The sequence below is a fragment of the Conger conger genome, chromosome 12, assembly GCF_963514075.1.
Source record: "Conger conger chromosome 12, fConCon1.1, whole genome shotgun sequence".
NCBI lineage: Eukaryota > Metazoa > Chordata > Actinopteri > Anguilliformes > Congridae > Conger > Conger conger.
In genome coordinates, this window is record NC_083771.1 from 30482304 (window position 1) to 30489193 (window position 6890).

Genomic DNA, 6890 nt, shown 5'->3' on the forward strand with positions numbered 1-6890 from the left:
TGAGTTACTCCATGCCAAAGCAGTGAAGCATGTGGTTTTTCAATTGGTCATTGGCTAAAACATTAGCAGGTCAAACAAACAGGCAGCTTCCCTTTGAATGCAAATAACATATGCAATACATCAGAGCCTAGACTTGTACATGGGGTTGTGATATACATTGGACCCTAAAGCATCAACAAAAGGACATTAAACTGTGGCCATTTTATAATTTAGGATGATTAAATCCCACAGTTATAACTATCAAGCAACCCACAGTGCGCTTTACTGGTGGTCGTCAACAGAGTCCCTCTTAAATTAACGAGGTACTTGAATCAGTAGGAAGGCTTCACAAACACAGCATGTGCTGTCTTCTAAGTTAACTGCTCCCCTGTCTCCTCGGGGCTGTACATAATTCTTCAGAGATACATTGTCCGAGGCCACACCTCCACTCTGTGTTTGTCGGCTGCTATAAATATTAGAAGTCTATGGGTAAGACCTGCATATGCGATGCTGTGCTTGATAAGACTTTCTGTGTTCATCATATTCTCCACATGCCTCAACATCTAATCTCCACATGGCCGATCAGACCCTAAGGAAAATGTGATCCATGTGTTGATCTCATGGCAAATGTGAGAGAGAGTGAGAGAGAGAGAGAGAGGGAGAGAGAGAGAGCTGCTCTCTTCAGTGATGGTGAAGGCTGCTTCATAGTATAGTATATTTTACATGAGTACATTGTCCTTATCCTTAAGGAAATTGAGTATTCTGAAAATATAATGAAATAATGATATTATTAACATGCTTTATATATATAAACATATATATATATATACACTGTATATATACAAATAAAGTAAATATGCCAACTTTTCCTGCTTTCAGATATTGTAAAGCACAGAATTTTTAAGAAATACAAAAATAAGCATCATTATAATTGAAGAAAGTGCACTTATTTACAACATATTGCATGATATTACATATCTGTAATAGTAGTTTTTAAACCTAGTTTTTTGCCTGGTTGTACTAAAACTCACCCTAAATAAGTTAATTTCTTCACCTTAGTTTTGATTTCACTCAACTTTCTGACATGAATAGCTGCAAGTAATATAATCACCATATTCCCTGTTCATGGCGGTTCTATCCACAAGCCCCTTTCTGACAGTGAACAGCAGACAGGAGGTGCTAATGGGTGTGGATGTGCCTGGGCATGCCTTCACAAAAGGAGTGCAGTGGCAGGGCTCCCTTAAAAGCACTGAAATATTTAATGGTCATTGTGTTGTGAGGTCTCTACCTAAGTGTTTAAGCCAGGTATGGTGCTCCCCGTGGGCTAGACATGTCAGATAAAAGGGCGCCCACCCACCTGTACCTGGTCTCCACGGGGCAGGTAGAAATGACAGTAATGCTTCTCTTGAGGTGAGAGGGTTCGGATTTTTTCTGTATGTTCACACCAGAACTGTATTGTCCTCTCAGGTCCTCTTTGCACTTGTTCTTGTGTTTGATTTGCACTTTGTTGTACCTCACTCTGGATAAGAGCGTCTGCTAAATGCCATGTAATGTAATGTAATTCGAGGGGCATTGGGTTTAGCCATGGCTACCACCAAATATAGATGGCCACAGGTCACACGAGTCCAAGAGCTTTTCGGGGTGACAAGTGAGTGCTTCACAGAGATGAGACATTGAGAACATAAAATACAAACTTTTTTAAAGGAGGGAGTCGGAAACGGAACATATTTCAGAGGTGAAGTATGTTTACTTACGGTCCTTTTGAGGGTTCGGGGGTGGAAGAACTTGTCAACACATCGTAAATTGTCCTGGTTCACTTCTCAAAAAATACATTACATTACATTAATGGCATTTGGCAGACGCTCTTATCCAGAGCGACGTACAACAAAGTGCATACCCATAACCAGGGATAAGTGTGCTGAAAGACCCTAGAGGGAAGTACAATTTCAACTGCTACCTGTACAACAACGATAAGGACCAGGGCCTATTTGATTTTTTCTTTTTCTTTTTTTTCTTTTTTTTTAAACAAACAAATAAACAAACAACAAAGCAAAAGTGACCAAACTTAACTAGCCAAGCACTGCTTACCTAGCCAAACTAAAAATACCGATACACAAAAAAGTAAGTCACAGAAAGACAACAATTAAGGTTTACAGGGAGGTGCGGAGGGACGGGGAGAGGTGCAGCTTGAAGAGGTGCGTCTTCAGTTTGCGCTTGAAGGTGGGAAGAGATTCTACAGTTCTGACCTCGGAGTTCATTCCACAACCGTGGAGCCAGAACAGACAATAGACGTCAGCATGAGGTGGAAGTTCGGAGAGGGGGAGGTGCCAAGCGGCCTGTGGAGGCTGAACGAAGAGGTCTGGCAGGGGTGTAGGGTCTGATGATTTTTTGTAGGTAAGCTGGGGAAGACCCCTTAACTGCTTGGAAGGCTAGCACCAATGTTTTGAATTTGATGCGAGCCATGACAGGCAGCCAGTGGAGGGAAGTAAGCAGGGGGGTCAGATGTGAGTATTTGGGAAGGTTGAAGACCAGACAAGCTGCTGCATTCTGGATAAGTTGGAGGGGTCTGATGGCGGACGCTGGGAGGCCAGCCAAGAGGGAATTGCAGTGGTCCAGGCGGGACAGAACCATCGCTTGGACCAGGAGCTGGATTGAGTAGGGGGTGAGAAAGGGGCGGATTCTCCGTATGATTCACCGGGTCACTGCCGCAATGTTCTCGGAGAGGGACAGCCTGCTGTCCATCACCATGCCGAGGTTCCTTGCACTGGGTGATGGCGTAAGTGTGGTATCCCCGAAGGAAATGGAGAGATCCAGATGGGGAGAGGTATTAGCAGGGATGAATATCATTTCAGTCTTACCTGGGTTGAGCTTTAGATGGTGGTTGTCCATCCAGCTCTGGATGTCACTCAGGCAAGCAGAGATACGGGCTGAAACCTGTGTATCAGATGGTGGGAACGAGATGAAGACTTGGGTATCATCCACATAGCAGTGGTAGGATAGCCCATGTGCAGTGATCACAGGGCCAAGGGAACGAGTGTAAAGAGAAAAAAGAAGCGGGCCTAGGACTGAGCCCTGGGGAACTCCTGTGGCAAGGGGCCGAGGTGTCGATACCGTACCAGCCCAGGCAACCTGGAAGGAGCGACCAGAGAGGTAGGACTCAATCCAGTCCAGGGCTGTGCCACACATGCCCGTTGCTGACAGGGCGGACAGGAGGATGGAGCGATCCACAGTGTCGAAGGCAGCAGAGAGATCTAGAAGAATGAGGACAGAGGAGAGGGAGGTTGCTTGTGCGGCATGGAATGATTCACTGATGGAGAGTGGCCAGATCTGAAGCCACACTGATGGGGGTCTAGCAGGTTGTTATTAGAAAAGAAAGAAGAAAGTTGACAAGGGTTGAAGAGGAAGAAGAGATACCAGGCGGTAGTTCTGGATGATGGAGGGATCCAGAGTAGGCTTTTTTAGCAGCGGAGTGATGTGGGCCCTCTTGGAGGATGCTGTAAAACAGCCAGAAGACAGGGAGGAGTTGACAAGGGAGGTGACAAATGGGAGAATGTCAGGAGTGATAGTATGGAGAAGAGGGGATAGGGTCAAGGGCACAGGTTGTAGGGCGGTGGGAGAGCAGGAGTTGAGAAACATCAGAGTCTGTAAGGGGGGAGAAAGAGGAAAATGAAGGGATGGGCCCAGAGGGGGGAAGGGCACAGTGAGGTGGTTGTAAAGGATCTGCGGATGTCTGTGTCCTTTTCATCAAAAAAATCAGCAAAGTCATCAGCAGCGAAGGAGGACTGAGGTGGAGGAGGCGGTGCGTTGAGGAGAGAGGGGAAAATAGAGAACAGTTTCCGGGGGTTAGAAGTGGAGTTCTGAATTTGTGTTTGATAGTATTTTGCTTTGGCGGCAGTGACAGCGGAAGAGAATGCCGCCAGGAGAGACTGGTAAGTTGTGAGGTCTGAAGGGTCTCTGGATTTTCCCCACTTCCTCTCCGCTGCGCGGAGGCTGGCCCTGGAGGTACGGAGAGTGTCAGATATCCAAGGACTGGGAGGGGATGTGCGAGGTGGCTTTGAGACAGGGGGACAGAGAGAGTCAAAGGCGGAGGAGAGAGATGAAAGGAGGGTGGCAGATGCAGAGTCAGTGGGGAGTTTGGAGAAGGATTCGAGAGGGGGGGAATGAGTCGGTGACAATGGTGGCAAAGGAAGAGGGTGAGAGGGAGTGGAGTTTACGGCGGGCTGAGGAAGTGTGGGTGGGAGGAGGATGGGGAGGAAGAGGCAGAGAGAATGAGATGAAGTGGATCAGATGTATGCAGAGGGGTAACCGTGAAATCGGAGCATGAACAGTTCCTCACAAAGACAAGGTCTAGGACATTGCCTGCCTTGTGGTTTGGAGGAGAGTGTTGCAGGGAGAGGCCGAAGGAGTGGAGTAGTGGTAGGAAGGCAGCAGCCTGGGAGGCTTCAAGGTGGATATTGAAGTCTCCAAGGAGAATCAGTGGGGTGCCATCCTCAGGGAAGAAGCTGAGAAGGGTGTCTAGCTCATCAAGGAAGCTTCCCAGGGGCCCTGGAGGACGATAGATAACAGCAATAAAAAGGTTAGTAGGGTAGGATACTGCAACAGAATGGAATTCAAAAGTGGATATGGACAGGTCAGAGAGGGGGAGAACAGAGAATTTCCATGAGGGGAAATTTAAAGACCAGTACCACTGCCACGGCCGGAAGGCCGGGGAGTGTGAGAGAAGGAGAAGGAGGATGAGAGGGCAGCGGGAGTGGCGGTGTTGTCAGGTGTGATCCAGGTCTCAGTTAGGGCAAGGAATTGTAGGGACTGGAGGGAGGCATATGCAGGGATGAAGTCAGCCTTCCGAGTGGCAGACTGGCAGTTCCATAGTCCCCCTGTGACTGCAAAGTCCTCACAGGGGGTCAGCGGGTGGTAGCTGAGGTTCGAGGGGTTCCGACACCGTGGAGGCCCACGTCGCAGGGGGTGTCTTCGAGGGAGAGAGCAGACTGGGATGGGGTGAAACATAACATAACTATTTAAATCGCCTACAATCGTTTACAAGCAGTATCAAATCAAAGCTAATCAACTGACAAATTCCAGTGCTATTTAAAACAAACGTTCAATCACTTGACAGGTATGCAACCAGTTTCAGTGATTAACACAGCGATAAAAACAAACCTGCCCAAGCCCTAACCTCTGCTGTTCAAAATAGCAATTACAAATTAACTTCACCGCGTCTAGTGGACGGTCCGCAGCGATACCAGCACACCTGGTTAAAATTATGCACTTACAGGCAGGAAAAACGTACCCCACTCTCAGAGTGTAAAAGAGGGCCTGGATGGAAGGGCATTGTGGTGCCACTCAGCAGCCTGACGCAAATCATGTGCTGCAGAGGCTTCATTGCATGGATCTGCACATTGGCAGAAAACCTGGAGACTGCGCTACCCCAGGGTTCATATGGCAGCGATCAGCCACCCTTACACTAGAGAGCAGCCATTACATTTCACACCTCACCTTAAAAACATCTTCCAGATGCAAGAAGAAATAAGTTTTACTCTGACACACTGTGCAAACTTAGTGATGTAATATTATATATGGGGTGAGGGATCAGTCTCCTAATGCTCTTTTATTCCTGAAAGGGTTTGTGCTTACACCATTAGGACACAGAAAGACACTCTGACCCCCCGCCCACTCACCCACCCACCTCAACACACACACATGCGCCCAGACACAACCAAATACAAGACATACACTCACACACACGCAGACACACACACAGTGCACTAAATTTTAAATATTGTAAACTCAAATGGGAGCATTATATTCTATTATGCAAATACAACTTTTTACAAGTAATTGTTTTATCTCCCAAAATGACTGGTGTTAAAATTATTGGCACTCCTGTTTTCAGTATTTTATGCAATCTTCATACTGGGTGGTCTTCTATTGTCTGACCATTTGTTCAAACAAATCTCTTTCAAAATCCATGGGGGAGCCCTATAAACACACACACACACACAGCTTTAATTGCCCCACTGTGTGTGCATGTGTGTGTGTGTGTGTCACAGTGACAGCACCCAGATAATCATGTCAAAGCATTGTGACCTGCCCAACTGTTAAAGGTACAAGTTAACCTGTACAACTTTTGCAGCCAAAATAACAGAAGTACGGCTCAAAAGCCCAAAGTTTGATTCAAGAGAAACGCAGCCTCTTTATGTCACACACACCCACCAGTGAGAGGAACCGTCCCGCTTCCATATCTGGTGCTTCTCAAGGGTAGGACTCAGCACACTCTCTTAACCAGAGTGGCTTACCATCAAATGGAACATAAGATCATCCGCCTGAGATATGTGAGCAACAGTGCCAGACCCAGCTAATACCAGTGAGTGTATGAAAACGAGATATACGTTAACTCTTTACAACCGAGAACCATAATACGGATTGTGAATTAATTTTGCTAACATCAATATAAAACAACAACTCTAAAATAGTTTAGGATAATAATCCTAAAATAATATATAAAATAATATATACAGGATCCAGACTCCCATCACTTTCTTTAGAGCAGTCCAGAAGATGAGCTTGGTCATTGTTAAGTGTTGGACAACTTAATGAAGCGCTGGCCATAGCCGAGATATGTCACAAGACAGGTGAAACAGCATGACAACGGTTTTTTGGTCATGCTATTGAATCAGATTTAAATCTGATGAAGATTGAGAGAGAGCAGAGAGAGCGAGGGTGGGGGTGGCAGAGACACCTTCACAGAGACACACTGCCCCTTCACAGTGACACACTGCCTCTTTACAGCAACACACTGCTTCTTCACAGTGACACAGCAACACACTGCCTCTTCACAGCGACACACTGCCTCTTCACAGTGACACAGCGACACACTGCCTCTTCACAGTGACACACTGCCCCTTCACAGTGAC